General features: G+C 50.8%; 1 protein-coding gene across 2 annotated transcripts in view; it reads left to right on the top strand.

Annotated features, from left to right (window-relative positions):
* Positions 1–888: 888 nt before the first annotated feature.
* Positions 889–6,724, top strand: part of GATAD2A (GATA zinc finger domain containing 2A) — a 101,363-nt gene continuing 95,527 nt past the window's right edge. Inside the window, exon 1 of one of the 2 annotated variants that reach the window (XM_012654133.1) lies at positions 889–922. The gene's annotated coding sequence lies outside the window, so the exon portion shown is untranslated. The remainder of the gene's footprint in view (positions 923–6,724) is intronic. The other variant, XM_012654138.1, reaches the window with a different exon arrangement.

The raw sequence follows: 6,724 nt of genomic DNA, 5'->3' as shown, positions 1-6,724 counted from the left end.
GAGCGCAGGGGCAAGGAAGCCCCTCCGGAACAAGGCCGGGCCGCGACTCGCCCAGTCTCCTCGGAGGCGCCTCCCGCCGCCCGGCGGAACCGCCTCACGCCCGCCGGGCCCAGGCAGCCTCCGGTGCATTGTGGGTGGGGCGCCCCTGCTGAGCACTGCGGGGAACCCCCTGCCCAGCCAGTTGCCGGCCGCCCGGCGGCCCAGGCGAACCGCCCTCCGGGGTCCGAGCGAGCCGGCCACAAATTGACGCGTCCCCCAGGGCCCGCCCTTCGCGGCGTTCCCGCCCCAAGCCTAAGTCCCACCTCCAGAGGACCCGGACTAGCCCTGCGGCTCGCTCCCCTCTCCCATTGGCAGGATGCCTGTCACTCACCCAGTCCCGCCCCCTCGGACCCGCCCCGGCCCCGGGCGCGATCCCGAGAACCAGCCGGCCCGCACGCTCATTGGCCGTCGGGCGCTGTCCGTCATGAGGCTGGCCACACCCTCTGTGGGGTGCGGATCCTGGGAGCCCTGGCCGGACCTCATTGGCCTCCGGCGCCGCCACTCGGCGAGACGTGCTTCAACCCGGAAGTGTGCGAGGCGAAATCTGCCTAGCAACCGGGGAAGCCGGGCTGTGAAGCGGGCAATTTCAGTGTGAGACGGAGTGGCGAGACCGAGCAGCAGCTCTGAGCGCGGCGCGGCGGCTCCTCCCGCCCGGGGTCAGCGCCCCGGCGCGCGCACGCGCACCCCCGCCGCCCGAGTGCGCCCGGCGCCGCCAGCGCAGTCGGTCGGTCGGTCGTCCGTCGTCCTGTCGCCGCTGCCACTGCCGCTGCGGGCGCCACCTGAGGGAGCCGCCGCTGCGGGACGCGACTGGACCCGACCGGACTGCGCCACCTGAGGCCGTCCCGGGGCCCGGCCGCCGCCAGGGGGGCGCCGAACAACTTCGGTGAGTGAGGGGCCGGGGCCGCCGGCTGGTCCCTGGCTTCCGGTGGCCCTGGCTTCTCCCGGGCTTCCGCTTCTCCCGGGCACCAGCGTCACTGAGCGGACTCTCTTCTTTGAGGGACTCTCACCGCTGAGGGGACCTCTGCCTCTGAGGGGAGCCCCCTTCTCTGGGGACCCCCACATCTCTGAGGACCCTTGCCTCTGAGAGGAGCCCTTCTTAACGGGGGACCCCCCACCTCGTTGAGGGAGCCCACTTCTCTGAAGAACCCCTCTCCCCTTCTCTCAGGAGACCTCTGCTTCTGTGAGGGTACACTCATCTCTGAGGGACCCTCCATCTTTCAGAAACCTTCTGCCTCCCTGGAGTTCCTCAACTTTCCTGAGGGGCCCCACTTCTCTGAGTGGACCCCCTCCTGCTCCTCAGGGGGACCCCCACCTCTCTAAAAAAACTGCCCTGCTTCTCCAGGGGACCCCCCCCATGTTCTCTGAGGAGACCTTGCTTCTCTGAGCTGTTGTCCCACTTTTGTGACATGTCCCCTTTCCCCTCTGCCTTTCCGAGGTGCTCCTTCTGCTTATCTGTGCCCACTTCTTTGAGTGACTTCCTCCTCCTAAGTGTCTCCCAACTAATCTGAAATGTTCCAGCTTTTGTCAGAATCCTTCTTGGAGGTGTTTCCCACTTTTTGGGGATGCCCTCCTTTTTGATGAGTGCCTTTTCTTTCCTGAGGGGTCCCCCACCACTCCGAAATGCCAATCAGAGTGGATCCTTAGTTCTCTGAGGTATACTCCTACTTTTCCAAAATATTTCCATTTCTTTTGGGTCCTCTACTAATCTGTGGATGCCACAAGTTTTTGAGGGGTCCCTGGCTTCTCCAGAGGTTCTTCACCTAATTTGAGATGTTCTTATGGGATCCTCCAATCTCTGAAGTGTGGCTCCACTTTTCCGAGGTGTCCCTTCTCTTGATGGGTGACACTGTGGGTCCCTTAACTTCTAATGGGGAAACTCTTCCTTCATTTATTCTTGGAGCCCCCATTGTCAGGGTTCCCCTATTTCTGTTTGTGGCACCCACTTCCCTCCATTGTGGGGGAGAGACCAGAAATGTGCCCCCTTCAGTCTTCTTTCTTGCCAAACTGGGAGTCTTCTCTGGACTTTCATCTCAGCTTCCAGGGGCCTGGAGGATTTTATGACTGGAGGAGAAATTGGGGGTCAGAGAGGCAAAAAACACTATTTTCTCATGCCGTTCTTTTTTTATTTATTTCCAGTTTTTAAAATTTTCTTTTATTATTATATTTTTTTAAATTAGAGACGGGGGCCGGGCCCAGTGGCTCACGCCTGTAATCCTAGCACTCTGTGAGGCTGAGGCGGGCGGATTGTTTGAGCTCAGGAGTTCGAGACCAGTCTGAGCAAGAGCGAGACCCCGTCTCTACTAAAAAAAATAGAAAAAAATTATCTGGACAACTAAAAATGTATAGAAAAAATTAGCCGGACGTGGTGGCGCATGTCTGTAGTCCCAGCTACTCTGGAGGCTGAGGCAGGAGGATGGCTTGAGCCCAGGAGTTTGAGGTTGCCGTGAGCTAGGCTGACGCCACGGCACTCTAGCCCGGGCAACAGAGTGAGACTCTGTCTCAAAAAAAAAAAATTAGAGACGAGGCCTTGCTCTTGCTCAGGCTGGTCTCGAACTCCTGAGCTCAAGCCATCCTCCTGCCTGGGCCTCCCAGAGTGCTAGGATTACAGGCGTGAGCCACCGGGCCCGGCCTCCCCATGTCCTTCTAAGACCTGTTAGATTTGGGGGGACAGGAGCTGCTGCTAGATGACCACCTTAGTTACTCCGTTTTCCAGCCATGGGGCCATCATGGTGCTGTCAGACCATGTGCAGGCAAGAGGTGCAGGACAGAAACATTGTCTCCCCATTATCACACTATCAAGCTGTGGGACCGACCCACTTCCTGTCCCATCCCTCAGTCCTCTGCATAGTGTAGTCCTTCCTCCCCTCTGCCCCCGAAAAGGGAGAAGAAAACTGTCCTTCATCTTCCTGCTCCATTTTCTCTCCTTAGACCCTCTGGTTCACCCCTTGATTAATAGAGGATCCCCAGTTTATGGGCCACTCCGGTTTGAAAGGCAGGGCAAGAAGCAGGAAATGGGTCACCTTATATCCAGAAAGGGTGGGAGGGAGGCAAGGGACAGAGGATTTGACTACATTTCTGTAAGTTTGAGTGACTTCAGCCTGGCCCAAAAGGAAGTTTTTACGTGGCTTTTACAAATCTCATGTGTACTTTATTTAATGGCCCACCCTGGATTCCAAGTTCACTTCAGTAGCTAATTTTATCTACTTTGCCAAATGCAGAGCTCTCTGGAGCCCAAGTAGATGAATGCTGGCATTGAGAGATGGTCCAAAGGACAGGAATGAACTCAGTTTGAAACCTGAGTAACTTGTAACCACTTCATGTCCATGCACAAGTCTCAAGCTAAAAACGTGGAGAGAACATGCCTGAAGTGGAGTTCTGAAATATAGGCTGAACTGTTTGGTTTAGCATTTCAACAAGTTCTTTCCTCTAGAACTGCAGTTCACTTTACAGTTTTGACTTAGGGCTGTCTCTCTCCTGTTCGTTTCCATCTGGGTCTTGCTTAATTTGAGTCCTTTGTGAAGACTCCTGCTGAGGCTATAATTTGAGTTCTAAATCTGTCTGTGGACCATGTGGACACAAGTTTCAACTCGAGCTATTTTCTTCTGTGGAGAAGCGCTTGGAGCGTTTCCTGGGCCCTTTGCTCCTGGGCTAGTCAAGTCCAGGCAGGAGGCTGCTGCAGACCTGGTTGCTCTTCTACTACCTCTCCCTGGTCAGCTGTTGGCACTGCCCGAGGGGAAGAGGAAGGATGGTGGGGAGCTTGAGGCTTAAGGTGTCCTGAGATAAGGGTAGAGAAGTGCCTGCGCACATTTATTATTTTAAATGGAACCCATAGGACAAGCAGGTGGAGTGTTAAAAAGGGAGTAGACAACTTTGAAGTCAGAAAGGCCCAGTTCAGATTCTGGTTCTGCCCTTCCTAGTTGTGTGGCCTTGGACAAGCTATGGCACAAAATTGGCACGTTACTAAGTATTTGAGGGAAAACATCGACATGAATGTGTGTGAAGGCGCCTACTGATGGGAGGTGCCCTGTAGCTGGACAAATGAATGAATCTGAGATAATAAACTGGAGGCGGCCAGCACAGCTCCTGGCACATGGTTGGTGTGCAATAAAGCTTGGTTGTTGTGCTCATGAGATTAGGGTCCTGGCCTGGACTTCCAAACCAGGAAGTGCTTGACATTCTGCCAAGGCTAAATATGCCCGAAGAGAAAGAAACTTGGTATGTCTCTTGGAAAACTTACTTAGCAAGAGTTTTTCTGTGTTCTGATACCAGATGTGAGATGGATTTGCTGTGTGGTGGGGCATTTGTATTTCCCTTGGCCTTGGCATCTCCCCCTGTAAAATGGGGTAATTTGGGAGTTCAGGGCAAGTAGGGATATGTATTACTCTAATTAGACCACAGGCAAAATAGAAGATTATAATGAACTTGAAGAATTATGGAAAGAAAAAAGTAGGTGAACTATAAACCTAAAACATTGTATCTGTATTTTGAGAATGCCTGAAGTGAGTGTTACCAGCAGTTACCTGGTGAGTGATCTGTTCTTACACTTTAGAGACTTGAAAGAAGTACAGTTCTTTCATGGTAATGGATCAGATTTGGGGACAAAAGACTGGGAAAGTGATGGACAAAGGCATTTGACACCATACAATAATAGTACTTTGAGAGGGCCAGTGTGTGCCCATGAGGAGATCACGATTCACCTTGAGCTCCCAAGACCCAGGATCCAGAGAGCTGTGGGGATGCCAACTCAGCTTGGGGGTGGGGTGGGGAGCGGGAAAGTAGAGGAGGGCGGGCAGGACTTTTTTTTTTTTTTCTTGAGACAGAATCTGGCTCTGTTGCCCGGGCTAGAGTGCCGTGGCATCAGCCTAGCTCACAGCAACCTCAAACTCCTGGGCTCAAGCGATCCTCCTGCCTCAGCCTCCTGAGTAGCTGGGACTACAGGCATGTGCCACCATGCCCGGCTAATTTTTTCTCTCTCTATATATTTTTAGTTGTCCACATCATTTCTTTCTATTTTTTAGTAGAGCGGGGGTCTCGCTCTTGCTCAGGCTGGTCTCGAACTCCTGACCTTGAGCTATCCACCTGCCTCGGCCTCCCAGAGTGCTAGGATTACAGACGTGAGCCACCGCATGGCCAGGACTTTTTTTTTTTTTTGAGAGGATTCTTTTTTAGCAATTAGTGAAAGCCCTAGAATCATGGCTGATGAATTAGGCCCAGCCTTCTTCACTTGCTAGTGTGGGGACAGATGGCATTCTGCCCCTGATGGCTAAAACCCAGGGGGAAATAATGGGTGAAAATCTGAGCTGGGCCCCTAGTGGGCTGCTCCTAAGTTTGAAGAAAAGGTCCCCCCCTTGCCTTAAAATATAGTCTTTCCCGCCAACAAAGTGACTTTGGTATTGAAGCAAAGAAATATCCACCAATCTTAAAATTTCTCTCAATTCTTTTAAGGACAGTTATTCCATTATATGAGAAAAGAGCGAAGTTTATTATTTTAAAATATAAAAAATAAGGTAAACAACTTTAAAGGGATCGCTCTCCCCTTTGAAATTATGCTATGTCTGTTGTGTGCCACAGACTTCACTCTGGTGCATGATGGCGCCACCACCAAGTCTCTTTATCCAACAGGAAGTTTTTTAAACTATTTTTTTTTAATCGAAGGATCCTTACAGCAATAAAAAACCTTGGATAGTTAGAGATGATATTGATCTAGGTACATTTATTAGATGTAATGTAACGTGGTTATCCATTGGTGGGCAGCTCTAAAAGGCATATGGGTCCAAACACTGCCCAGCTTCTAACTCTGGACGATAAACTGTTGATTTATATAACTGAAATAGCTAGGGAAGTCAGGGTTTCCTTCCTGTTGGAGACAGCACTGGGGGCATTAAATCCCTGTGGGATCTTGATGATAAATAAGCTGACCTCTTTTGGAATTGGGAAATAAGTGCTGCATGGAGTGGTTCCATCTTAATGAATGGATGGTGTTATTTTTAATTTCTAGTATTAAGTTTGGCTTTACCTTCTCTGCAATGCAACTGCTTTTGTTTATACTGGGTGTGTTGTTTCAATAGGAGTTTATTCCTTTAAATTGTCCCTATAAGGGACATATGAGCGCTCAAATGAGTACTTCACTTGCTACAGGTTTTCCTGTGTGGCCATAAGATATGGTGTATGTTTTTTTTTAAACGCTACACATTGGATTAAAACTTAGAATGTGTTAAATCTTCTGGCTCATGTAACTTCCTATGCCAGCAAATAACTCAGCAACAGTTGTTTGTGCGCCTATGAAGTGCGTGCTGACAGTCTAGCAGTGAGCGGGACTGACACAGTTGGCCCGCAAGGAGCTTACATCCCAGCTGCAAACAAGTAAACAAATAAATGAAAGAATATTGTGGGGTTTCTTTGAGAATATCCCCCGATGCTGCAGCTAGCCTCATTGGGAGCTTGGGGTGGAATTTCTTGGAGGTTTACAAGTGAAACCTCACTACCTCTCTAATTTCCTCACTGGGCTTCTGTTTCGTCTCTCTGAAAGGAGGCAGAAATTATGGCATTTTCTCAGTTGATTGTCGACAGTAGTTGATCCATGATGAGTGTGGCCATGATCTTGGAGAAACAGTCTGGGATAGTCACTGTGAGGAGCATTTTCAGTTTTGCTTTTCTTTTCTTTGGGTTTTTTTTTTTTTTTTTT

The sequence above is a fragment of the Propithecus coquereli genome, unplaced genomic scaffold (assembly GCF_000956105.1).
Source record: "Propithecus coquereli isolate 6110/MARCELLA unplaced genomic scaffold, Pcoq_1.0 Scaffold438, whole genome shotgun sequence".
NCBI classification, from domain to species: domain Eukaryota; kingdom Metazoa; phylum Chordata; class Mammalia; order Primates; family Indriidae; genus Propithecus; species Propithecus coquereli.
The sequence above is the reverse complement of the archived record's forward strand: the minus strand, read 5'-3'. Positions and strand labels throughout refer to the sequence as shown.